The sequence below is a fragment of the Callithrix jacchus genome, chromosome 9 (genome assembly GCF_049354715.1).
Source record: "Callithrix jacchus isolate 240 chromosome 9, calJac240_pri, whole genome shotgun sequence".
In the NCBI taxonomy this organism is placed as follows: Eukaryota; Metazoa; Chordata; class Mammalia; order Primates; family Cebidae; genus Callithrix; species Callithrix jacchus.
In genome coordinates, this window is record NC_133510.1 from 6,279,244 (window position 1) to 6,303,913 (window position 24,670).

Genomic DNA, 24,670 nt, shown 5'->3' on the forward strand with positions numbered 1-24,670 from the left:
AGAAATGGATATTTTCAAGGAAAATCAATAAAAACTTCTGGAAATGAAAGGCACATTTAGGGAATTACAAAATGTATTGGATAGTTAAACAATAGATTAGACCAAATAGAAGAAAGATTTTCACAGTTCAAAGGCAAAGCTTTTGGATTAACCCAATCAGGTAAAAATAAAGAAAAAAGAATTCAAAGAAAGAAAGTCTCTTAAAAAATATTAGATTATGTAAAGTCAAACCTAAGAATCATTGGTGTTTCTGAGGGAGAAGAAAAAGAAAAAAGTATAGAATAACTCATATGAGAAAATAATTGAGGAAAACTTCACTGGCTTTGCTAGAGTTGTAGACACCTAAGTACAAAAGAAATCTGGGCAATTCATTGCAAAAAGGACATCACCAAAGCACATAGTCATCAGGCTATCTGAAGTTAATGTAAAGAACTTTAAAAGCAGTGAGACAAGAAGCATCAGGTAACCTATAAAGAAAAACCTATCAGATTAACAGGAGTCTTCTCAGTAGAAACCTTATAAGCCAATGGGACTAGGGTCATACCTTTAGCTTCCTTAAACAGAATAACTGTCAGCCAAGAATTCTGTATCTAGCAAAACTAAGTTTCATAAATGAAGGATAATTATCTTTTTCAGATGAACAAATGCTGAGGAAATATGTTACTACCAAACAAGCCCTATAAGAAATGATTTTTAAAAATCTAAATCTTGAAACAAAAGGTTGATACACCCCAGAATAAAATGTCATGAAAGCATGAAACTCACAAGCCCTATAAAACAATAACACAGGTGCTCTGCCTATGGAGTAGCTATTCTTTTATTTCTTTATTTTCTAGTAAATGTACTTTCCGTTTACTCTAGCAAACAAACAAACAAAAACCAATAACAGAATGAAGAAAATGAAATAATGAAGAAAATTGTTACAATCTATGTAACAATTAACATAATGACTGGCACCTCCTATCTCAATAATAGCATTGAATTTAAATGTCTAAATGTTCCACTTAAAAGATAGAGATTGGGGATTGGCAGAAAGGGTTAAAAAATTGCCAACCAAATATCTGCGGTCTTCAAGAGTCACCAAACATGTAGTGATTTTAACAGACTCAAGGTAAAGGTATTTCATGATAATGGAAACCAAAAGCCAGCATGAGTAGTTATTCTTATACCAGATAAAACAGCCTTTAAAGCAGCAACAGTAACGAGAGACAAAGGAGAGGATCAATCTAACAAGAAGATATTACAATCCTAAATATATATGCATCTAACTCTGGAGCTCCCAGATTTGTAAGACAATTATTACTACATCTAAAAAAAGAATAGAAAGCAACACAATCATAGTAGGGAGCTTCAGTACTTCACTGACAGCACTAGACAGATTACCAAGGCAGAAAATCAACAAAGAAGTACCGAACTTAAACTACACTCTAATATAAATGTACCTAACAAAATTCACAAAGCATTCTACTCAAGAAATGCAGAATAGACATTCTTCTCATTAGTATATGAAACAATCCGTAAGATAGATCTTATTATAGGCTGTGAAACAAGTCAATAAATTTCTTTAAAAATCAAAATTGTATCAAGGTTATTTGCAGATCACAGTGCATACAACTATAAATAAACACCATAAGGGACCATTAAAACTACACAAATACATGAGAATTAAATAATCTGCTCCTTAGTGGTTTTGGAGTTAACAATAAAATCAAGATTGAAATTTTAAAGCTTTTTGAAATGAATTATAATAGTGACACAAGTTGTCAAAACCACTGGGATACAGCAAGCAGTGCTAAGAGAAAAATTTATAGCACAAAATGCCTGCATCAAAAAGTCTGAAAGATCATGAATAAACAACCTAATGTCACAACTCAAGGAACTAGGGAAACAAGAACAAACCCAACTTTAGCAGAAGGAAAGAAATAACAAAGATCAGAGCAGAAATAAATGAAATTGAAACGCACACAGATAATACAATGGAACAAAAAACTGGTTCTTTGAAAAGATAAACAAAATTGATACACCATTCACTAGATCAACCAAGAAAAGACATGATTCGAATAAACTAAAATAGTAATGAAAATGGAAACATTATTACCAATACCACAGAAATACAAAAGTTTATTTGAAACTACTTACACTTTTTCTTTTGAAACTACTAGTGCTTTTTGTATTTGAAACTACTAGTAATTTTCCTTTTGTACTAATGGTAGGACCTAGTGGTACAAAAGATTATTTGAAACTACTGGCATAATTTGGCTGTGAATCCATCTTACCTTGTTTTTTTAATTTTTGTTGTTGTTAGTGCTGGTGGGAATTATTTTTATATTACTGATTGAATCTTTCTTCTTCTATGAAGCTAGCACTACCCTAGGACAAAACAAACAAACAAAAAACCCTGCAGATCAATAACCTTGATGAATACAGATGCAAAAAATCCTTAACAAAGGTGCTAGAAAACTGTATGCAACAGCATATCAAAATGATAATTCACCATGATCAAGTGGGTTTTACCCCAGGGATGGTTCAACATCTGCAAGTCAATAAATATGATTCACCACATAAAAAGAATTTAAAACAAAGACCAAATGATCATCTCAATGGACACACAAAAAAAGCATTCAGTAAAATTCAGCTCTTCTTTATGATAAAAATCCTCAACAAACTAGGCACAGGAGGAACATAGTTCAAAATAATAGAAACCATATATGACAAAGCCCCATAATATAGTTTAGATCTGTGTACCCACCTAAATCTCATGTTGAATTGTAATTCCCAGTATTGGAGCTGGGGTGTCTTGGGAGGTGACTGGATCATGGGGTTATTTCCCATGAATAATCGAATGCTATCGTTTTGGCACTGTCATCATGATAGTGAGTGAGTTCTCATGAGATCTAGTCCAGAGTGCACTTTGCTCTCTCTTTTGCTCCTGCTTTTGCCATGTCATGTGCCTGTTCCTTTGCTTTCTACCATGATTGAAAGCTTCCTAAGACCTCCCCATAAGCAGATGCTGCTATACTTTATATACAGCCTGCAGAACTGTCAGCTAATTAAACCTCTTCCTTATAAATTACCCAGTCTCAACTATGTCTTTATGGAAACATGAGAACAGCCCAATACACCACAGTCAACATAACACTGAAGGGGGAAGAGTTGACAGCATTCCCCCTAAGAATTGGAACAAGAGAAGGATGCCCACTTTTGCCATGTCTAGTCAACATACCATCAGAAGTCCTAGCCAGAGCAATCAGGCAAGAGAAAGAAATAAACAGCAACTAAATTGGAAAAAGAGAAGTCAAGCTGTGTTTGTTAATGATATGATTAATTACCTAGAACACCCTAAGGAGTCCTCCAAAAAGCTCCTAGATTTGTTAAATGAATTCAGTAAAATCTCAAGTTACAAAATCAAGGTATATAAATCAGTAGTAGCACTGCTACATACCAACAACAATGAACCTGGGAATCAAATCAAGAACTCAATTCCTTTTATAATAACCACAAAAATTAAAGTAAAATACCTATAATATACTTGACCCAGGAAGTGAAAAATCTCTACAAGGAGAAGTACAAAATTCTGCTGAAAGAAATCATAAATGACAAAAACAAATGGAAATACATCTATGCTCATGGATTGAAAGACTCAATATCATAAAAATGACCATACTTCCCAAAGAAATCTACAGATTCATTGCAATTCTTATCAAAATAATATTATTTCTCACAAAATTAGAAAAAACAATTATAAAATATATATAGAACCAAAAAAGGGCCCAAATATACAAAGCATTCCTAACCAAAAAAGAACAAATGTTGAGGCGTCACATAACCTGACTTCAAATTATTCTATACGGCTATAGTAACCAAAACAACATGGTAATTATGTAAAAGTGATACATAGACCAATGAAACAGAACAGAAAACCCAGAAATAAAGCAAAATACAACCGATAGTCAACAAAGTTGACAAAAATAAACAATAGGGAAAGGATACCTATTCAATAAATGGTTCTACAGAAACTGGACACCCACATGTTTAAGAATGAAACTAGATCCCCATCACCATATGCAGAAATCAACTCAAGATGGATTACAGATTTAAATCTCAGACCTACAACCATAAAATTCTAAAAGGAAACGTAGAAAAATCTCCTCTGGACATTGGCTTAGGCAAATAATTTATGACTAAGACCCAAGAAACAAATGACACATAGAAAATAACTAAATTGGATCTAATTAAACTGAAAAGCTAAACAGCAAAAGAAATAATTATCAGAATAAACCGATAACTCACAGAACGGGAGAAAATATTGACAAACTATGCATCCACAGAGTTCTAATATCCAGAATCTATAGGTAACTCAATCAGTAAGAAAATATAAGTAAATAATCCCAACAAAAAGTGGGTAAATAACATAAATAGCAACTTCTCAAAAGAAGATACACAAATGACCAATGAACATATAAAATTAATACTCAACATCTCTAATCCTTAGGGAAATGTAAATTTAAACCCTAATATGATACCACCTCAACCTTACCAGAATAGCCAGCATTACAAAGTCCAAAACCGGAAGATCTTGACATGGGTATGGTGAAAAAAGAACACTTAGACACTGCTGCTGGGACTGTAAATTAGTACATCTATGAAAAACAATTTCTCAAACAAGTAAAGGTAGATCTACCACTCAATCCAACAATCCCACTCCTGGGTCTCTTTTCAAAGGAAAAGAAATTAAATCAAAAAGACATCTGCATACATATGTTTATGGCAACACAATTCACAATCGCAAAGAAATGGAACCAACCTAAGTGCCCATAAACAGATGGATGAAGAAAATATGTGTATATGCACACATAGAGACACACACATACAATGAAATACTACTCACCTATAAAAAACAATGAAATAATGCCTTTTGTATCAACTTAGGTGGAGCTAGGGGCCCTTATTCTACGTGAAATAACTCATGCTAAGAAAACCAAAACTGTATGTTCTCACTTAGAAGAGGAAGCTAAGCTATGGGTATGTAAAGACATACAAAGTAGTATAATAGACACTGGAGAATCAGAAGGTGGGGAAGAGAGAAGACGTAAAGGATAAAATATTACATATTGGGTAAAATGTACACTTCTACTCAGGTGATGAGAGCATTAAAATCTCAGACCCAACCACTGTAAGGCTGGTTGCCTCACCAGGAGCTCAGACAAACCCATCCCTCTCCCACCCTGAAAATTATGTCACCAGAATATGCCCATCATCAAGCTCCACCTTGGAAATCCCCTCTGCACTCAGCACTAAGCTCTGCACCTGGCACCTAGCCAGGTCACCGGAAATCCCACCTACCTACCAATAGCAGCTTGCCCCGTCCACATCCTGTTTCTCCACAGCCAATCAAACGCCTTCACTTTCTATAAAACCCACGCCTGAGAGAAGTCAGGTGTGACTTCTCTGGCCTCTTTCCCTGGGACCACAGAACCTTGCCCAGGAGCCAAATAAATTGGTGTCTAATTGTTCTCATGCAGGTCTCAGTTTCCTCATTTTAAACTCAGCAATAAACTTCACAAGATGATAACCCTTACAAGTGGTGCCAAAACCTGGGAGGAGTTGTAAGACCCCTCCTAGGGAAAACTGACTCCTTCATCCAAAGCCAGAACAGGGAACCGATCCATCCCAAGGTAAGACTTCTGTTACCCACAGCCGGCCTTGTGGACTCTCTGCTCATAACTGCAGCCACATCAGGAACTTCTCATTTCTTGTCATGTGCCTGGGGCCCCGGCCTCATCTTGAGGACCTGAGCATAGCGGAGATGTCCCTACACTCTTGTTTTCTCCCATGAGGGGTTTCTCGGGGTCAGGATTCTGGGAGAGATGTCCCCACCTTCCTGAACCGTCTCGTATTCTCGTCTTGTGGACTCTCTGCATGTAATCATGGCTGTGTCAGGGCCTCCTTCTCATTTCTTGCCATGGGCCCAGGGCCCTGGCCATGTCTCAAGAACCTGAGCATAGAGGAGATGTCCCTACACTCTTGTCTTCTCCCCGTGAGGAAATTTAGGGGGTCAGGAATTTGAAGGAAAAGTCCCCATTTTCCTTAACCCTCTCTAGTGTTTGGAAGTGCAGTCCGGCTTGCCTTTCGAACAACTCCACAGCAGTGGCCAAGAATTAGGTATTCAGAAGCCCCGTTTGCAGACCCAGGCCCTGCCTAACAGCAGGATCAAATCCCCCAGCTTGCGGTATTAAAATATCTATCTCAAATCAGCCTTTTGGCATATAAGCTCCCATTAATTAAGTAACTGTTCTTTTGGTTTCTCTTCCTAATCCCGAGTGAGTGAGTGAGTGAGTGAGTGAGTGAGTGAGTTTATATGTAGTCCTATGGCCTAATGGCTACAAGGCTTGTGTGTGGACCTCAATCCGTGGTTCCTAAGGCATAACGGTGATTCACCTCAGGACTGAAAGTTCTGAGGTGACCAGGCCTGGGGGTTATACGAGTACACCTTAGCCAAGATGCCCTGAAACATCCCTTCGGGACGTGGCTGGGAAGACATCAGACTGCTCTTCCATCTGGGGGACACCAACCCTTTTATATGTGGTTTTGTCTCAGATAGCCCTAGCCCTGTCTCTTTTTATTTTCTTTTTCATCATAATCGTTGCAGCCCGTAAGTTCTCTCAGCCACCCCCTGCCCCAGGAAAGGAGTACTTCTGCCTGTATTGGGTATAATACCTTTCCATATTCCTTTCTTACCCCTAACTATCCAACAAGAAGGTGAACCATGGGCAATCAGAAGTCCCACCCAGACCCTAAATAGCCATAAGGATGCCTAGTCCAAAATCTACCCAAACTGGGTCATTCCATAATAAAGAAAAGCCTGCTTTTCCTCTCTACCGTGGCCTGGCCACGTATCCCCTAGACAACCAGTACCTTCACTCCCGTCCCGCCTTCTGCTCCTCTTGTTCCTCTGCTCAGGTTCTATTAGCCAAAACCCCACCTTTCCCCTCAGCCCTTCCCTACTCTGCACTCTCCGAAGACCCAGAAGACCTGTCTTGCCCCGCCTGCTTTACCAAACCCCCTCCTTATACAAGGCCTCAACTCCCTCCTCCCTCTTCTCCTCCTCCTCCCCAAAGCCCTAATATAACTTCCCCTGTCAGTGCTAGCACCTGCTCTCATAAACCCCCACTCCTCTGCCCTTTGTGTGAGGCAGCTGGAGCAGAAGGCGTTGTCCGAGTACACATTCCCTTCTCTCTTTGGAATCTGTCAGCCATTGAGAAACGCCTAGGGTCATTCTCTACCAATCCTATCACTTATACCAAAGAATTTCATTACCTCACCCAGGTGTATGACCGCACCTGGCATGGCACATATGTGATCCTGTCCTCCACTCTTACTCCTGATGAGCATGATTGCATTCTTACAGCAGCCAGAGCTCACATTGAGCAGGTACATCTCACAAAAAATCAAATGCCAGTAGGTGCAGCGGCAGTCCCCAAGGCTGACCCTAATTGAAACTATCAAACCGGTCAAGATGGCTACTGCTGCTGAGACCCAATGCTACAGTGCCTCCTAGCAGGCATGCAAAGCACAGCTCAAAAGGTAGTTAATTATGACAAGTTAAGGGAAATAACTCAGGGTCCTGATGAAATCCCAGCTGCCTGCCTAGATGGATTAACTAATGCTATGATCCTCCATACCTGGCTAGATCCAGCCTCCTTAGCAGGGGCTACAGTCCTAGCCACCCACTTCATCTCCCAGTTGGCAGCTGATATAAGGAGGAAACTTAAAAAGGCTGAGAGGGCCCCCAAACTCCCATACGGTACCTGGTGAACACAGCATTTAAAGTTTTCAATGGCCCAGACCTGCTAATGGCAGAAAAAGGAGGTACCTGTCTGTTTCTCCCAGAGCAGTGCTGTTATTACATCAATGAAACAGGCCTTGTGGAAGAAAATGTCAACACTCTCTATCACCTCCAAGAGAGCCTCTGTAAGAAGCAGAGCACACCAACCTTGTGTCTCAACTGGTGGCAATTTCCCATACTTACCTGGCAAGCTCCCATTATTACCCCTGTTATCATTGTGTGTCTTCTACTAATGCTAGCCCCTTTTTTTCTCAAGTTTTTACAGGCCTGTATAAGAGAAATTTCCAGGGTGGCTGTTAATCAGATGATATTTCATCCCTATATCCGACTTCCAGTCGAGGTACCAGCCAACTGACCCCTTCCCCTTACTTCGCCCCTATTCAGCAGGAAGTAGCCAGAAAGAAGCAGCATCCTATATATCATCAAAAAGGTCATAATGTAAGGCTGGTTGCCTCGCCGGGAGCTCGAACACGCCCATCCCTCTCCCCACCTGAAAATTACGGCACCAGAACATGCCCATCATTTAGCTCCACCTTGGAAATCCCCTCTGCACTCAGCACTAAGCTCTGCACTTGACACCTAGCCCACTCACAGGGAATTCTGCCTACCTACCAATAGCAGTTTGCCCCGTCCATATCCTGTTTCTCCACAGCCAATCAAATGCCTTCACTCCCTATAAAACCCTATGCCTGAGAGAAGGTGAGCGTGACTTCTCTGGCCTCTTTCCCTAGGACCACAGAACCTCACCCGTGAGCCAAATAAATTGGCATCTAATTGTTCTCACGAAGGCCTCAGTTTCCTCATTTTAAACTCGGCAATAAACCTTACAAGATAATAACCCTTACAACCACTATATAATTTATTTGTGTAATCAAAAACCATTTGTACCATAAAAGCTACTGAAATAAAAAAATATATATATGAAATATAAAAACAAAAACAAATAAAGACAATAATAATATAATAGTTGTGCCTACCATGATGCGACTATCCTGAATACAACCTGAAGCACCCTAACCCCTTTCCTGGAATTCAGCTTTCAGGATTTTAACATTTAGGATTTTAATCTTTGGGATTGTAATTTTTGAGAGTTTAGATGTTAGGAACTTTAGACTTTAGGGATTTTGATTGTTAGGAATTTCAACTTTTTGAGTTTTTAACATTCAGAATTATGGTATTTGGGATTGTGCCTTTCGAGATTATGATCCAAATTGCATTAATTTATATTAATATAATAAAAACATGTAATCTTTATCTCTAGCCAATATGGTGTTAAGTAAACAGCAAAAAGGTATGGGCTGTTTCTATAATTCTATGGATAATAGCTAAAGATTATTTAGATATACTCAGCCTTGATTGAATTAAATGAATTACCTATTAAGCTGCAACATGCTAAATAAAAATATTATTATTTCATTATAACTCCATTTTGTTAATAGCAGGTTGTTGTGGTGCACAGCTCACTAAGGAACCTCAAAAAACCCATCATTATATGCAATAACAAATAAATGATAGTTGCCACTTTCACTCATACCTGGTTTAGACTATAGATAGCAAAAACAGTAACATATTCCCTAATAGGTACCTTTGATAGATCAGCACAAACTTGATGATCAGGCTATGTGTCTCTTAGATTATTAATGGTTTATGAAGGACAGTCAGCCACCACAGTGGGATTGACAAGAAAAAATGTAACAAGTAAAATAAAAGCAATCTTCCTATCAGAAAATGTATAGCCAAGAAGTAAATTGACACTTGGCAATTATTAGCAAACTAACCTAAATTAATATCAGGTTAAATATACTAAAGGCTTTTTGTGTGTGTAGGAAGCTTACAAAAAAGAAAGCATTTCTTTCACACCTGCTTTCTTTTAAAGCTGTTATGACATACTGTAGTCCTTGTATATTGAAAAAGCTAATTTTATAATCAGTTATCTGAAAAGTAAAGATTAGATAAATGAAAAGATAAAATGTAACATTCTTTTATATTTAATGGAAGAGCTATTCAGTTCTGTAAGAGAAGAAACTAAAATAAAGCATAAGAATTAAAAAGAAAATAAAAACTTATCTATCAAAGAAAACGAAGTTGTTTCTGCAGAAAACTAAAGAAAAGCTAAGGAAATAATGAGAAGTAGTAAGAGTTCAGCAAGATTGCAAGCGCAAAATTAAAATAACAAAATTCCATTATGGAAACTGTATAATGGAAAATGTAACTGTGTTACATACAATAATTATATTTAAACCATCAAAAGAATAAAAATGACATTATCTAAAAATAAATCTGAAAAATAAAGTTTGAAATTATATGGATAAAATCACAAAATTGTATTCAGTATTATGAACAACACCTAAATAAATGAGGAGATGTACTATGGTCATATGTGAAGTGCTTAGCATTAGAAAATATCAATTCCCACAAAAATAACCTATAAATACAAGTCCTGTCAAAATGCCACCAGCACTCTCCAGAAAACATAAAAATTGACTAAAATTCATACAAGTTAAATATTGGACCAAGAACAGTAAATAGGTATAAAAAATTAGAAAGAGAACCATAGGCATTTTGTAAGCCCTTAAATACTCCTTCAGAAAAACAAAGATTTATGAATAAATTGCTGAATCAAAGAACAGTAAACAGACTAATGAATAAATTAGATTATCACAAATAGTTACAAATACTAATTTTACAAATAATTTTAATTTGTAATAATTAGTATTATTAGTATTATAAAACTGATTAGTATTTTATAATGCTTATAATACTAATTATAATAGTATCATATAGCTAATTACAGTTTAATAATTATATACTAATTAAAATAGTATTATTAGTATTGTAAAATTTGTAGAAATAATTAGAATTATAAAACATATAGAAATAAATTGCAAATAGATTAGAGATAGATATGAAGAACAGAAAAATGAATGAATGAAACTAAGAAGAAAATTATTTTTATGGCATAGGACTTCTAATTTTTGTAATCCATAAAAGAAAAATTGATTATGTGACATTTTAAATTTCTCAGTGACAAACATGAGAATATGTAAAAATGTGCCATACCCAGAGTTTATTAAAAAAACATATAATCCACAGAGAAATAGTACTTAGTACTTATTAGTAGTAAAATCAAACCAAACAATAGCCAAATGAGCAAAAGATTTGACTTGGCAGTTTATCAGAGGTGAACATGAATGGTCCACAAATATATTGAGATAATTACAAATTCATTAGAACTAAAAAATGCAAATTGAAACAATAATGAAGACTTAACATTCCTTGGATTACCAAATATGAAAGTCTCCTGATGTCAATATTCTGAAGGGATATTAAAAAAATGGAAATGTTCTGAGGAAAAACATTGTTAAAATCTATAGTGATCTACTATGCAATATTTATTAAAGCTAAAAATGTATAAAGACCTAAAACTCAGCAAACACATTGCTAGATATATAATTTAGGAAAAGATCTTACTATGTACAAGAAAAATTGTTGGTTTTAATGGTGAAAACATGGAACTGACTTAACATAGAATTATAGAGAAATGACATTTTCAAACAATTGAATACAATACACTCAGGAAAAATGAAGTAAGTTTAAATTAATCAAAAAGTTAGATAAATATTGAAAAAAATCCCAAGTAAATAAACTGCAGAATTATATGTTCTCTTTAGATTATTTTAAAACACATATAGTAAAAATATGAAAAAAAAAAGTTAAAATCATGGCTTCTGCCCAAGAGAACAGAGGGAAATCAGATGCAGGGAATAAAAGCATTTTTTTTAATTTCATCTATTGTGCTTCCTTATGGAAGGAAGATATGAAGGAAGGGAGAGAGAGTGAAATGAAGCAAAAGAATTTGTGTCATAGATACAGAAGTGAGTATAATATTTTTACGTTTGGAGTATATCATCACTTTAAAAATCTTATATATAAGTCCTGGGTTCACAGTATTCACATAATAAAAGCATAGTTAAGACAATGATGCAATAAACTGGTACAAGTATTGGGGGCCCAGAAAACAAGATATCTCAATGAATAACTCAGAAGCAAAAGGTTTTCTCTGACCTCCTCCTGTCCACTGTCTCTGTCACATTCCTTTCCAAGACTAATCATAGAAGCTGGAATCATTCATGCCCAAGACAGTTCATAGAAACCAGAACTCATTTTTCCCAAAGCTAGCCATAAATCCTAAAACTGTAACATTTTTCTTTTCTTTTTTTTTCTTTCTTTCTTTTTTTTCTTTTCTTTTTTTTTTTTTTTTTTTTTTGAGACAGAGTTTCGCTCTTGTTACCCAGGCTGGAGTGCAATGGCGCGATCTCGGCTCACCTCAACCTCCGCTTTCTGGGTTCAAGCAATTCTCCTGCCTCAGCCTCCCGAGTAGCTGGGATTACAGGCACGCGCCACCGTGCCCAGCTAATTTTTGTATTTTTAGTAGAGACAGGGTTTCACCTTGTTGACCAGGATGGTCTTGTTCTCTTGACCTAGTGATCCACCCGCCTCAGCCTCCCATAGTGCTGGGATTACAGGCTTGAGCCACTGCGCCCGGCCATTTTTATTTTCTATTTTTCCTCCATCTTTCAATGTGAAAACAGCCCATTAAAAATTATCTGACCAATTTTGTTTGACTGTAGGTAAAAAAAAAAAAAAAAAAAAAAAAACCCATTCTGGAGAGAGTCCTGCCTCACACCGAGAAAGAAGGAATACTGCACGTCTAGACAGGCCTTGCAGGGTTTCCCCTCTCAGTCTATTACATTAGACCACACCCTTTTATTCCAATCATTTTTTTATATGGCTGGCCACACTTCGCTGAACCTAAGCATACAAATGAACAATATCCCCTATATTCTTTCAGTCTTCATTGTGAAGGCTCCTATGCATGCACATTAAATAAATTTATAAACCTTTTCCACAATTAATGTGCCGTTTGCAACTTGATTTTTCAGTGAACAATTGAAGGGTCAAGGGAACTTCCACTTTCCCACTAAACGAGTGTGTATTCAACATACCTACAAATGCGCTGGGATGAAAATATAAACCAGGACTGGAGACTGGTCCAGGCTTATTCAGAAATAAAAGCAAGAAGAGTACAGGTTTTCTCTAGCTTTCAAGGAAGTAAGGTTTAAGTTGGTAGTAGAAAGATGTCTGTCCTATAAATATTACCATCAAAATGTCTAGCTTGGAAAAGTGATTATAGATGAACCGTTAAGAGACCCATTATAATAAAGGACTTCATTATATTATAATCTGTAGGTGTTCATAAATATAATGTGCTAGAAGGTTATTTTCTAACCATAAATTTGGATTTTTTCCTAGCAAATTTTAAGGAGCTCAAATACCATTGCCAAATAAAGTAGTATATTAAAAGTAGTTGTTGCACTTTTTCTGTATATTTTGAAACAAATTAAAGAACTTGCATTATATAGAGTTGGTGTATCTCATTACAAAAATATGCTTTACCTCTCAGGTACTGTTACTATTCAATTATTTATTTAAAACTTTATATTCTTTTTGTGGTGTTTTTTCTTCACATTGCCATACTTTCTAACATTAAAATACTCTGAAATAAGTATCATTCCTACATTATCTGGAAATTTTGAATTCTTCAAAAGTAGGTCTTTTCAAGTGAATATTTATTTAGGTTACATTGGTATGGATGCTACAAATCTTGCATTTAAGATTATTCTGTTTATGGCTTAAAGTATAAGCTTTACCTCAATAAAATTTTGCTAAAAATTTGATTCATATTTTGTTTTAATTTTACTGTGTAAAAGAGAAAAGTATTCCAAAGTTCTGAGTAGACTGGTTATTTTTTTTTGTAAACTATATAAAGGTTTTGGTTATTAAACTACCTAGATGTGTAACCCATTCTAGTAAATGTTTAATGACAAAATTTTCAAAAACAATCATATATATATAATTATTATAAAGATATATCTCTATGTAAATATCTGTTTTATATAAATGTCATTCTATTCACACAAATGTGATTAAATATACATATATTACTTATGTATATGCTTTATTATAAATTTTAGTAATATTAAGAAATTATATATTGCAATGTATATACACAATGTATTTGCCTTAAATTCCATATAAAAAATCAATTCTTATAGAATGTTTTCACCATTTTTATCTGAACTTCCAGATGACTAACCAGCCTATCATTACAACTGATAAATATTGATTAATGTTACTGTTTCCATTCATGAGTGAGAAAAATATGAATTCATAAAGGCATATGTCAAAACTATACTTTTGCCAATGATGCCAACAATTTCTTTGCTGAATCAGATAATAGTTTCAAGTGCTGGAAGAATATTTTCTGTTTTTTATGTTATTGACACTGGAATGGCTAAAACAACACACTTTTAAATTTACTCTGTATTATTAACATTTTCCTCAATACTTAAAATTCAGTCAATCAACAAAACTATACTTCTAGTTTACCAATAATCTGTTTCCATGATGTATTCGTACCCCGCCCAGTTTCAAGCTATCAACTCAACTATACTGAAAATGGAGTTAGAAAGAGCTATGCCATATGATTCCATGGCATTCTTACATGCAATAAACAAACGTAAAAAAACTGAAGAGCACAGATAATCATAAAATGTAGGAAAACAACTAAGAAGTCATTTTGAGTACTTGCAATTACTTTGTTTTCAATTTATTTAATTTTAAACTTGTATAGTTTCATATTTAATTGTGTCTAAGTGTAGTAACCATATTGCCAAATTCTTAAATATTTACCAATAAGTTTTTCCTAGATGGTATAAATTGGCTCTGTATGTACACACACACACACACACACACACACACACACTCATGTAAGCTTGCAGGGGCCTATAAACACACTTCCAATATGGTGCTCATATAATATCATGGTCAGTATTTACTGCTTCAATTTTTCAAAAATGTTATATCTTATTGGTATTTCAATGTATTTGCTAACTAGGTTTGCAATGACTTGGGCAAATTAATTCATGAAAAAAGAATTGAATTGTCAGTTACCCCAGTTTGATTCAGGTTGATATGGATAAATTAGAGGATGTAGACTTTATTTCATTTTATATCATTAGTTAGGTCATCTTTCAGATATCCTCAAACACTGCTTTCCCCCCTTGCAATCTGCTGAAATTATAGGCACAAAGGAATTACCCCCACTGGAAAGGTAAGTTTCCCTACAGAGATATGTCCTCTGTCTGAAGTTTCAAATTGTGCCCTGCTGAACTGAATATTCTATGAACTATTAAGCCTGCCGTTATGATAAAAGAGCGATAGTCATTAAGGTCATTGTACTTGAGGCTCCCATTCGAACTTCTTTTGGGTTCAAGGCAAACAAAAATCTTTTGTTTTACCTACTTTCTTCCCCAGCCCAGAGGCAATGTAAGGGAGGATGAGAGAGAAAACCCTTTCTCCCCAGATTTTTGAAAACTTTAAAATCTAATGATGGAAAAGGGCTGCAGTTTAAAACATGAAAGGTCAAGGTAGCCTACTAGAGACACAGAGAATATATAACTTCTTATGGGAATCTCCCAGGCGTGAGATTATTCTGAGATTTCAATCTTATAGTTAAATAGTAATATATCACAAAGATGGTGAAAATAGTTGCTTTATAAAATGTTGAGGAGTCATTTACCTCTCACAAAATGTCAGCAGCTTTATTCACAGACCTTAAACTTAGGAAACTTGAGATATGAGTATTTAAGAAAACACTCTTCAAAAATAAACCTCTCTTTAAGATTCACTTGGAATGAAACATTAACTGAGTAATTTTCACAAAGCAACCATTTGCCTGTTTTTAACCTCTGATAGAATCTATATAAAAACAAGTGGGTTATCATATTCATGCATCTGCCCCCAGACAGCTACCTGTGTACAGTCTCAGAGGATAGAGTAAGAATTTCAGATTCTGGGAAGTCGAACTACAAAGCTGCAGTGTCTTGGATTTCACTGATGAGTGGAATTACTCATGACTGTGGGCATTACTATTGGGGTCTGATGTATCTGACACTCTGGTCCACTATCAGGCAAGCCTGGACACATTTGTGCCACTTCTACTCGCTTTTTACTAAAAATGTTTTTCCTCAACTGTTGGCATAGTAGCTTTCTGCATTGAAGTCCTTTTACCCACATGAATAACTTATAAATGTGGGGGAATTGATGGAATGGCCCTCAACCAATAGTGAACTTGAGTGCTGCCTCGTGTCCTTTGGGTGGACAATTCTGAAAGGCATGCTATACTCTTCTTAGAGTGAGCGCAAGCACCAGTTGCTCACACTGGTCAACTTGATGAAGCTCTTCTTCCTTCCTTTACTCTCATCTGTCTTTTCACTCTCATCCCTGCTCTTCAGTGTTACCTTCTAAATGCCACTTGGAAATAAATTAGACTCTGCTTTCAGGGGAACCCAAGCTAAAATAGAGTCAAACGATCATATATGTTTTTGTTACACAAGGTTTATCTCCAAAGAGAATTGATTTTTTTTTTCTTCACTCTCACCCTCATTGAGGGATAAAACCATCCTTATTTTGGTACTATATGTCATTTCTTTTTCTTCAATAGTGGCACAGATTTTAGCTATCATTATGCTGACCCCAATCTATCCCTGTATCAAACTATGAAGTCACCTAAACTTGCCCTATTCAGGATGCTCTTCATCCTTTTTTTGGCTACTCCCCCATCCTAGTTTTTTAAGTCCCTGGCCCTAGAAACTTTCTTTGCATATGACAGCATGCAGATAAAGAAGTAGAATAACAGGAGAGAAAACTAGACTGCTGGTACGATCAAAAGTACAGTTTTCACAGTTACATTTTGAGGGCAATGCCGTTTTCATGCCAAATACAAAGGGAAAATTCCAGTTGTAGCAATATACTAAATCTGATAAAACGTACTTATTAACTCTGGAGAATAAATTGATCCCAGCAGTAAAATCAAAACATAAATGTAGAAAACTACAAAACATTTACCAGTAGTAAGCTATTTTTGTTTTTCTTAAGAAAAACTGACAGAACACATTTTTTAGTGACAGGGAAGTTTGTTCTCTCTCAGTGATGCTTTATTTCATGTCCTTTTTAAGAAAGTATTTATTACCATATTGAGTGTCAACTATGTGCTAGTGTAACAGAGTGTGTGGGGGGGGTGCTGTCTACGCAGCTCCGATTCTGAGGTCCATGGCCTCTCTAACCCCAAGAATGGTGAAAGGAGCCACAGAGGCACAGTGAGCTTATCATTCCAATAATTATTGTGGACCCAAAGAGTCTAGCAGAGAGCAATTTTTTTAGGCAGAGACAGAGAAAAAGAGAGCAAGGGAGACCTCCCATGCTACAGTGGGAGGGAATTCAAGGCAGGAATCCATATAAGGAAGAAGCAAGTTATTCCCGCCCCATTCATGTTCTCATCCAATGAGAGGAGTTCTTTCAAACTTCCTCTGGAGTAATTGATCTTTGACTCTGATACCGGATTGGTTGTTTGGTCCACAATAGAGCTTCACACTGGATGCATCTGACAGCTCACAGGCCATAAAAATCCCCTTTGCCACACCACGGGTGCTGCGAGCCAATTTTGGGTGCAGCCTGGCAGCTTTTCTCTTGCTCTTAATAAAGCTTGTGCCAGCACTTGGTGTTTTGGCCGTCTCTTTAATTTCTATCACCTTCCAGTTATATAAGTCACTTGACAAGAAGGGGATGGGAACAAACAATGGTCCACCCTGATTGTCTTCTCCTGTTGGGGGCGCCTCTTGGAGAGGAAGGACTGCCAGCGGGTGTGGGGGGGGACAAGGTTTGGTTACTAGTACTGTCCAGGGGGGTGCTGAGGCCCTGATTCAGAGGGCCTTGAGTAGGGTGGAGGTAATTCCTGATCCTCCACTGGGGTGGGGAAAATGGCTGGCCCAGAAGGGGCTTTCTTTGGGCTGGCTAACATGACCTGAAGTCTAGCCTGTTTTATGCAAGGTTTCAGTCATGGTGGGGTGGGGGCCGGGGGTTGTTGGACTAAATCCAACCATCAGTTTATGTATGGAAACTGGTCAGGGTGTCCAGGAGTTTCTGCAAACATTTTCCATGCAGCCTGGGTAATTTTTTTTTTTTTTTTTTTTTTTTTTTTTTTGAGTCATAGGTCCCAGTGTCAGGCCACCGAATTCCAAAAGATGGCCATTCTAGTTTAGATAAAGAGCAGAGTTCTCCAGCGGTTAATTTTACCCCATATTGGCCTGAAAACCCAACCTCGAAGTTTTTCATCATGCATTGGAGGGGGATACAAGGCCGGGAGCTAGACAACCCCATTTGGTTTTTTCTTCAGTTTTTGAATTTCCTCCAAGAGATTTCACTAATTTAAGACTGGCTTCACTGAGGATTTGAACAAACAACCTTGCAGTTGCAGACCCTACACCTTAACTACTGTGCTAACAGGTCACTTGCCTTACAAAGAGTTAGAAAGCTTTTCTCAAAGTCAGATTTTGGATGCAAATACTGCATCCTGAAGCAGGGTGACCTACCTGAAAGCCAGGCGGGGCTGGCGGCCTGCAGAGAAAGAAAAAAAAATGCCTTTTGTGCCAGTTTAAAAACTGAGCTGGAGGCTACGAGTTCCTCACCCCTGCAGCTTTTGGTCACCTTGACACAGGGACTCTAGAAAGCATTAAATTCCTCTCTCCCCCTCTCTCTCTCTTCTCGTTCTCTTTTATTTTTCCTGGTCTCTGTCTCCTCTCTCCTCTCTCTTCTCTGTCTACTTTCTTTTTCTCTGTTCTGTCTATTCTCTCTCTCTTTTTCTGTCTCCTCTCTCCTCTTTCCCTCCCCTACTTTGTTTTCCTCTCTCCTCTTTCCCTCCTTTTTTCTGTTTCTTTTGACAGAAGAGACAATTACTCCTTTTTTACCCTAAACGTGCAAAGAAGGGTTGTAGTTTCTTATTTAAAGTTTGATTCCCTAAAACAGAGAAAAGAAAAACTACACCCAAGTCGTTGGGGGCAGAATTTTCTCTCAGACATGAAAAAAAAAAAAAGGAAGAATGAGGCCTCAATGATAGAACGAGAAGAAGAAAAGGAAAGAGAACAGAGTTATTTCCAGGGGTGTAAACTCAGAGTTCCTTGAAGTCTATGGTCACTTAGCTGATGGCGAATATTATCCACATCAAGAGTGACAGGTCTAAACCACTGTATATCAGCCAACAGGAGTCTAACAAAATGGTGAATTTACAATAAAAACAGAACCACATATAGGATTGGCAGGCAAAGGATGGCTGTCCCCTAGATGGGAGACCAGTCTGATGCCTGACCGGCCACGTCCCCAGAGGGATGTCTCAGAGCATCTTGGCTAAGGTGTACCTGTATAAATCCTGGGCCTGGTCACCTCAGAATTTTCAGTTCTGAGATGAATCACCGTTAAGCCTCATGACATCCCTGTGGAACCACGGGTGAAGGCCCACACAAGCCCTGTAGCCTTCCAGCTGTGGGACGACATATATACACACTCACTCTCTCACTCACACTGAGGTTATGAAAACAACCAAAACTAAACTACCCGAGGCTCCAGTGAGGTAACCTGAGCCTCTAGTGACATAACCTGAGCCTCCAGTGAGGCAGCCCGAGGCTCCAGTGAGGTAACCTGAGCCTCCAGTGAGGTGACCTGAGCCTCCAGTGATGTCTCATGGTAGGCCTGCCTGGTCAGAGTTGCAAAAACCGTGTCCTGTCCCCCGAATCAGGCCCCCCCTGACAGACTGGTCCTACCTGACTTGCCTCCAGAGGTTCTCAGGACCCTGAGGAATGTTGGGTGCATGTCGGCTGGGTAGTTGCTTATCTTCCACAGGGCCGGAACTCTGGGGCCCTGGAACATCTCAGGGGGCACCTCCCCTAGAGGTTCCCAAGGTGGGAGTGGCTGCCTGGGCGAGACTCCGAGATGGCTTTTGTCTGATGATGGATGAAGATCAATCTCGGTGGGACCTCCAAAATGTTGTACTGGCCCAAGCATAAAGTCAACACCAAGGCAAAAGTATCCAAAATTGCAGGGTCTTTATTGCCGACGGCCACAGAGGACTCACATCTCTCCAACTGTGGCCCTGAAAGGAGGGTGTCAAGACCTTTTATACCCGTAAAACCACCTCAGGAGTGAGAATGAAGGGCAGGGGTGGGGGTGAGGGGCTCCAGATGTTCTGAGGGCTAGTGGATTCTGTAAATCACCTCCTGGGTGAGGATGCGGGTGAGGGGCTCTGGACACTCTGAGAGCCAGGGGACTTTTGACATTCTGATTGTTACTTTAGTGCTTCACAAAAGTCAAGATTAGCATTTGTTTACACATTGTCTGGGTAGGGTGGCGATCACAGTCCTTAATTACATATTCACATTTGGGTTCTAGAGAGCAGTTTGAACAGAAAGCCTGGGTATGGTTGAGGTATGCCATTTTACGGGGCTTTTACCATGACACACTACCTATTACTTTACTTGAAAATTGTTAACTTGGATACATAGCATTTTCTTTTATCTTTTATTTTAAGTTCAGGGGTACATGTACAGGTTTCTTACAGAGGTAAACTTGGGTCATGAGAGTTTGTTGTATAGATTTCATCACCCAGGTCTTCAGCTTAGTAGCCATTAGTTAGTTTTCCTTATTCTCCCTCCTCCCACACTCGACCTTCTAAAAGGCCTGTGTGTTGTTTCCCTCTATGTGTTCATGTCCTCATTTATCTCCCACTTATAAGTGAAAACATGCAGTATTTGGTTTTCTGTTTCTGTATTAGTTGTCCCTTTTTCAGAAAAAGAAATTTATATATTTCTACAGTATACTAAAGCATTGTTTCTTTTTCATTTTATGTTTGGGATATCAGGTCAACTCTACATACATAGTTCCATTCCCAAATGTAATGAGGTGGACAAGAATACACATCTCCGATAAGGTAACATTTTCCCTTTTATAGAAGAATGATGTTTCCGCTAAGCAATTATTGGAAAAGCTCATCATTAAATACTATGTACGGACATGGATATATATGTGCATTTTTAACTCTTTAATTTTTATACCAAACTATTTATTTAGATGTATGAAAGCAGATGTGTTTTATTACTGATATTTTTCATTCAACCCAATAATTTCTGAGTATAAAATGAAGATAATAGGACTAAAATATTTTTTGAGAAAAAAATTGAGAAGATTGATCCAAGATGGCTGATCGCTAACAGCTTGGGATTGTAGCTCACAGTGAAAGCGCAGAGAATGAGAGGACGCCACACTTTCAGACGAATTTTTGTCGCTCACGGACCAGAAGATTCCCAGGGGAGGAGCCCCACGGGTCACCAGCGAGACTCTTGTGGCCGGCGCAGCGGTTTTGCTGGTGCCTCAGCCCGGCAGCTCTTCATGCAGAGTAAACGGGAGGAGGAGATTCCCGGGCAGAAGAGCACCATCAGTCTTAATGCTGCTGTTTTGGCTGGCGCAGTGGTTTGCTCAGATTCCAGAGCTGGGAATCAATAAACTGGGCATCCACTCAGAAACCCAACTAGAGAGGCAGTAATTGTAAAGATGACAGATGGATAAATTTATAACAAGGGAAGAAACCAGCCTAAAAAGGCTGAGAATACCCAAAATCAGAACCCCTCTCCCTCTACAGGGGACTACAGTTCCTCATCAGCAACGGAACAAGCCCTGATGGAAAAGGACTGTGTGCCATTAACAGAAGTAGGCTTTAGAAGGTGGATGATAAGAAACTTCTGGGAGTTAAAAGAACTTGTTCTAACCCAAGGTAAAGAAACTAAGAACTTTGAAATAAAGGTTTGACAAAATGCTAACAAGAATAGACAATACAGAGAGGAATATAAATGAACTAACGAAGTTGAATAATACAACACGAAAAATTAGTGAAATATGCACAAGTTTGAATAGCCGAACTGATCAAGCAGAAGAAAGGATATCAGAGGTCGAAGACCTACTTAATGAAATAAAATGAGAAGACAAGAATAGAGAAAAAAGGATAAAAAGGAATGAGCAAAGTCTTCAAGAAATATGGGACTATTTGAAAAGACCTAATTTATGTTTGATAGGTGTACCTGAATGTGACATAGAGAAAGAATCCAAGCTGGAAAATACTCTGCAGGATATTACTCAGGAAAACTTCCCCAATCTAGCAAAGCAGGGCAATATTCAACTCCAGGTAATACAGAGAACACCACAGAGATATTCCTCCAGAAGAGCAACCCCAAGGCACATAATCGTTAGATTCACCAGGGTTGAAACGAAGGAGAAAATACTAAGGGCAACCAGAGAGAAAGGTCAGGTTACCCACAAAGGGAAGCCTATTAGACTTACAGCAGATCTCTCAGCAGCAACCCTACAGGCCAGAAGAGAGTGGGGGCCGATATTCAACATCCTTAAAGAAAAGAACTTTCAGCCCAGAATTTCATATCCTGCTAAACTAAGCTTCACAACTGAAGGAAAACTAAAATCTTTTATGAACAAGCAAGTACTCAGAGATTTTATTACCACCAGGCCTGCTTTTCAAGAGCTTCTGAAAGAATAATTACACACAGAAAGAAACAACCAGGATTAGCCTTTCTAAAAATATACCAAAAAGTGAAGAGCATCAACATAAAGAAGAATTTACATCAACGAATGGATAAAATAGCCAGTTAATATCAAATGGCAGTAACCCTAAATTTAAGTTGACTAAATCCCCCAATCAAAAGATACAGCCAAAACCCAACGGTATGCTACATCCAGACCCATTTCACATCCAAAGATACACAAAAATTCAAAACAAAGGGATGGAGAAAGATTTACCAACTAAATGGAGAGCAAAAATAAATAAATAGCAGGAGTTGCAATTCTCGTATCTGATAAAATAGATTTCAAAGCAACAAAGATATAGTGGTAAAAGGATCAATGCAACAATAAGAACTAACGATCCTAACACCCAGATACATGAGACCCATAAAAAGATTTAGATTCAATGAGACAGAAAATGAATAAGGAAATCCAGGACTTGAACTCAGATCCAGAACAAGTAAACTCAATAAATATTTATAGAGATCTCCATTTTAAATACACAGAATATACATTCTCCACCTTAAATACACAAAATATTGATCAGCCATTATTAATACCATTTTCAGAATAAAGCTACATTCCCATTCTATCTCCCTCTTTTTCTTCCTCTTTCTTCCTCTCCTTCACTCCTTTTTTTCTTTCTTTCAAAAAAAATAAAAATTATATATAAAAAAATAAATAAATAGGGCCCTCAGTTCTACCTTTTCCTCTTCACTGAAAAATAAATAAATAAATAAATTAATTAATTAATTAATTAATAGGCTCAAGACAACCAGGACATTGTCACAGTCAAAACCACCTAGCCTGGACCTCATGGCAGTTTCATAAATGGAAGCGGGAGGGCAGTGTGCCAAGAGGGTGAACTAGGGCCCAAATCCAGCTCCACCACTTTCTGTCGAAGAAAAAGAAGAAGAAGAAGAAGAATGAGGAGGAGGAGGAGGAGGAGGAGAAGAGGAAGAAGGGGAGAAAAAAATTAAAATGTTGGCGTAACTCAAAGTAATCTAATACACAGCCTTGCACTAAATGTAACTGACTTTGGATTTGGGAGGGGGAGAGACAGTTTCTTAAAATCACAGTAACTTTTAATGATTTTAATTATTTGCTTTTTGAAAGTAGGACATAATATTTTTATAATGGTGAAAAGTAGTGGATAACTTTTAGGAATAAAAACTCCCCTTAATGTTTTTGCCACTGTGAACATCTTTAAAGATGAGGTGATAGAGAGATAGAGATGTTTAAAGAGGCTTAGCAAATCTTATACAGCAATGCTGCAAATTTCTGAATGAAGATCCTTGTGGTATCAGATATGCTTTGACAGTTGGACAAGTTACTTTCTTCTGTCTTGGAACCTGATCCAACTACCACTTGTTCTTTTAAGACAACATATAAAGGTAAACTGCGATATTCGCTATTTCCTATGTAAGAAATCTGAAACATTGAGAATTTTGCACAGAATATTCATGGCTAGAAGTCAGACGTCATCTGCTGCAGGCTTAATGGGTAGTGATCTCACATGTATACATGTATTTTACTTTCACAATTATTTTCTAACAGACAGTCAAAGTGGAAAAATGCAAAACCAAAATAAAGCTTTATTTTCTACTATTCCAATAAGATAATTAAAACATTTAGAATAAGGCAATGAAAGACACAGTTCATTGCTTCATTAGAGACTCAACAGAAACCATAATGATAACAATAATTTTGATATTTATTCTTAATATAGATAAATAGAACCCATATTTGCTACCTATTTTTCTGTTTGTATGTGGATGTATGCATATATTTTCTATGTTTATCCAAGTAGTTGTTCTGTGTCATGTACTGGACTGTAGTGAACACTTAATTACTTAAACAAAGTATTCCTTTTTTTGTTTGTTTGGACCCAAGACAGAAGTCAATTTTTCTCAAAAAGAAGCAACATTGAAAAATCTCACCATCTTGGCATATACAGAAAATATTAACAGCAAAGGGAGGGATAAGAAAAAAAAAAAACAAGAGTAAACCGGGAAAAGTAAGAGTAAAGATAATATTTGGTGGTAAAATAACTTCTCAAATAAAATTGACCTAGTTTGAACAATTACCATTTGCGCCAAGAAAGGATTAGTAGAAACATGGTGGGAGGGGGGTTAGAGAAGTGGGAGAGGAAGGCTGAAACCGGAGAAAGAAACGGACTGAAGAAAAACACGGAATTAATTTTGAAATCCATAAACAAATCTTGTTTTTCTCTCTCTCTCTCTTTTTTTTTCCTCATTAAACTTGGTTTTAATGGGTCTCAAAATTCTATGAAAGGTTTTTGGTCAT